Consider the following 4246-nt stretch of genomic DNA (forward strand, 5'->3'; position numbering starts at 1 on the left):
GTCATCCTGAGGATAATGAATGCCTCGAGCATCTTCATCGGTGAACGAGATGCAATATTTTTCTCTTCTTTTCCTTCGAAGGTCGAGCTATGATCAAGATCTCGGATTCGGGTTGACTAATGTTCCTGGCATGACTTTTTCGAGCATTATTTGAGTCGCATCCGCCGCGGGGACCACCGACAATAGTCTAGATCTCCTCCGTGGGTCGGTTATCCCCCGAGCGTTCTTCCGCTGTCCTGGTTCTCTCGACATGTTCTCTGAGCCGGCTTTCTCGGATAAGCCTTTCGATCTCTTCCTTCAAGTGATAACAATCACTCGTACTGTGGCCATGATCGCGATGGTAGTGGCAATATTTATTCTTATTCCGCCGGTTCGAATTACTTCGAAGCTTATTCGGCCAGCTGACAAATCCTTCACTCTTGATTTCTATCAGTACCTACTCTTGAGGTTTATTAAGCGGGTTGTATGTAGAAAACCTTCGGTCGAGTCGCTTACCCAATTTTTGTTCATCGCGTGTTCGGTTATCCTTACGCTTCTTTCCTCCGGTCGAGTCAACTTCCTTTTTGGCTGACTCTTTGGCTCAGATTTTTGCGTTCTGGGCAGCCTCACGCAAGTTTCTTGTTTCCTTGACGTTCGCATATTTATCTGACCGAGTCATGAATTCAGCCAAAGTCTCAGGTGGATTCTTGTCCAGGGATGCCAGAAACGGCTTATCCCTAACGTCTTGCATGATAGAATTAAGTGTCGTCTCCTCTGAATGTTTTCGAACTTGGAGTGATTCAAAGTTGAAACGTTTGATGTAGTCTTTCAGTAGCTCTCCCTCTTTCTGAACTATGTTGTTCAGATGTGCAGAGGGCTTCAACTTCTTCTTTCCGCCAATGAAATTGGTGAGAAAGGCATCACTAAGTTCTGCAAATGTGCTGACGAACTTTAGTTTCAGCTGCTTGAACCAAAGTCGAGCCACGTCGGCTAAGGTGAGGGAGAAAGCCGGACACATGACGGCATCTGAGGCATCATGCAGTTCCATGTACATTCGAAAACATTCGATGTGTTCAGTTGGGTCGGTTTTTCCTGTGAAAGGTGTAATCTGCGGGAGGCAAAACCTTTCTGGTAGCCGAGCTTGCATCACTTTGAATTGATATTGATTCTGGTTTGATTAATAAGGAATGCTTTCAGTTTTTAATAGTTTGTTGTGACTTAAATTACAATGGATTTATGATAGCTTTGAGCATGTTTTTAGCATTATAGGGTTTGTGAATTTTGGAACCCTGTTGTTCACCATTGTCTCCTGGGCATGGTTTTGTGATGGAATCAATTCTAATTCTTATACTTATCTTCTCTTATAAACCTGATCAAAGGAAGTTCAGAATTGGATTTTAATGAAATATCTTCCAACTGGATGAAGATGGGACTCTGAATCCAGTTGCGCTTATGAATCAAGCATAAATCTCCCTAATCTCTACAAGTGGATCCTTGGCACCCTAGTTTCCCTCCTTTGAATTTTACAATTTTTAGTTAATCAAAATTCACAATTATTCCCTTAATTATTCCTGATTTAGATCACATCTTCGCCCAGTTCTAGTTCAAGTTACTTTCAGATTACGTACAAGGTTCAGTCCATGTGGATTCGACCTCGGTCTTACCGAGATTATTACTACAACACAACCCTATACTTGGGGTGCGAACAGGCTCAACATGTTATTCGTAATAAATCCTTACCATCAGATCTGATAGGTGGGATCAGTGTTGTCATGTGCGATCGCACATTCGGCAGTGGCATATGCGATCACTGCACATATGCGATCGCATAGTGGCCAACGGTCATATTTCTCACCATTTTTTGACCCTTTTTTTATCCAGATTTTTTCTCTATAAAAATGGATTCTAAGCACTCCTACATGTAAAAAAAAGCTCAAACTCTCTCTCTCTCTATTCTTTATTTTGCTCTCTTACATTCTTTCTTACATATTTCTAAGCACTCTACATCCACTCCTCTCCATCCATATTCCACATTTCTTTTCTTTCAACTTTCAAGAATCAAGAATTAAGATTGAGATTGAAGTTTCAATCAAGGAAGGGTACATACATCCACATTCAAGAATCAAGAAGATTCAAGAGTCAAGACTCTTCAAGAGACATTACTAATTTACTACATGATCTACATCTACAAGACTACAACTACAAGTCTACAACCAAGCTCTCCAATCTTCGTCCATTAAATTGATTAGACTCCCTTTCTACTTTCCAGTTCAATCAGGGGAACATACATCACTCTCTCTTTCTATCTCTTTTTCTATCTCATTTTCAATTAGAGTTTCATAATATCCAAGTTCTAAGTTTTCTAAGTTCTAACAACTTCTATCATTTTCTTTTAGTTTGTTTGTTAATTGTTACTTTGTTACAACTTACAAGTTACAACTTTTACAAGTTACAAGTTACAAGTTACAAGTACAACAAGAATTCAAGATCAATACTTAAGTCAAGGGGCAAAGGTGAAGAGAAGACAACTTAGACAAGAATTTGAAAATTGGAACCTCTTTTAGATTTGTAATTTTAATTTTATTTGTGTGTAAATCTCTCTCTCTCTCTCTTTCTCTTTCTCATTTTCTTTTTCCTCTTCTTCTCCCTTTCTATAAGTGAAAGTCAACTCTCTCTCTCTCTCTCTCTCTCTCTCTCTCTCTCTCTCTCTCTCCGCTAAGTCTCATCTCTTTAGTCTCTTTACTCTTACTCTTTTAGATCTTACTTCTTAGTCTCTTACTTTACTTTAATTTACTTTCTAGTTTCTAGTCAGTAATTACTTTTTAGTACTAGGCTACTATCAATCAATAATACACACACCACTATCATAATGTCTTCTTTCCAATTTTTCTCTTTGAAACCCAAGTCAAATGACTGAGTTGGAAGTATGGCCACTACCGTAGTGCTACAAAAAAGACTCGAATAGTATGTGAGTTATGTGGGTATGTGAGTTCCGGTGGCATTGTAAGGCATGAGCAACACCTTACACGTTTACCGGGGTCAAATGTAAAAACATGTGATAAAATTACTCCAGAAATCTGAAGGGAGATCGTGGAGTATATGAAAAAATAATCAAGAAAGAAATGCAATAGTACCCTACGTCAGGAAGATATAAATGTAGTTAATGTAGATATAAATGTAGTTAATGTAGATGAAGCTAGTCTCATTCCTCCTACTTTGACCAGCTGGTTTATACCACAAGTACAACCATCGAAAAGAGCCCGAGGGCATGGGCTCATAGATAGATGGTGTAGACCACACCCCGAAGATGTGATTAACCAAAGGGGTAGAGGGAAAGGGCCGGCTCAAACAACTTTAGAGAACCGGTATAAACAAAAAGATAGAAAAATCACAATTCAATATATTGTTAAGTGGTTTTACAAAACCGGCATTGCTTTCAGCGCTGTTAAATCGAGAAGCTTCAAAGTAATGGTTGAGGCTATAGGTCAATTTGGATATGGACTTAAACCTCCTTCATATCATGAAATGAGGGAGACATGCCTAAAAACTGAAATTGAATATAAACAATCCTTCATAATTGAATATAAAGAATCGTGGAAAACATATGGTTGTTCACTAATGGCTGATGGATGGACCAATAGATCCGATCGGTCTCTCATTAACTTTTTAGTAAATTGTCCAGCTGAGACAATGTTCTTGAAGTCAGTGGATGCGTTGGGCCATTCACACACAGGAGAATATTTGTTTAACTTACTAGATAGTGTAATTGAAGAAATATATAAGGAATATGTTGTACAAGTAATTACAGATAATGCAGCCTCGTATGTAATGGTCGGTCGTCTTCTTATGAAGAAAAGGTAATGTTTATTTTGGACCCCCTGTGTGGCCCATTGTATTGATCTTATGTTAGTAGATATACGTAGATTATTTATAAATGTGATTGCGTGATTGCAAGAGCTAGAAGAATCATAGTCTTTATGTACAAATACGTCATTCTTCTCAATCGAATGAGAAAACACATTGGGGGTAACTTGTTACGTCCAACAGTCACCCGTTTCGCTACAGCCTTTTTAACACTACAAAGGCTACATGCAAAGAAATCAGAACTTATAAGCTTTGTAGTGTTGGTCGATTTTACAAGTGGGCCTTGGTCAAAGAAGGTTAAAGGGAAACGGGTTCAATAAATAATTCTTTCTCAAAGTTTTTAGACTCAAGTGGTAAAGGCACTAAAATCATCTGAGCCCTTAGTCATTATGTTGCGATTGGT

This window comes from Magnolia sinica, chromosome 15, assembly GCF_029962835.1.
Source record: "Magnolia sinica isolate HGM2019 chromosome 15, MsV1, whole genome shotgun sequence".
Taxonomy (NCBI): Eukaryota; Viridiplantae; Streptophyta; class Magnoliopsida; order Magnoliales; family Magnoliaceae; genus Magnolia; species Magnolia sinica.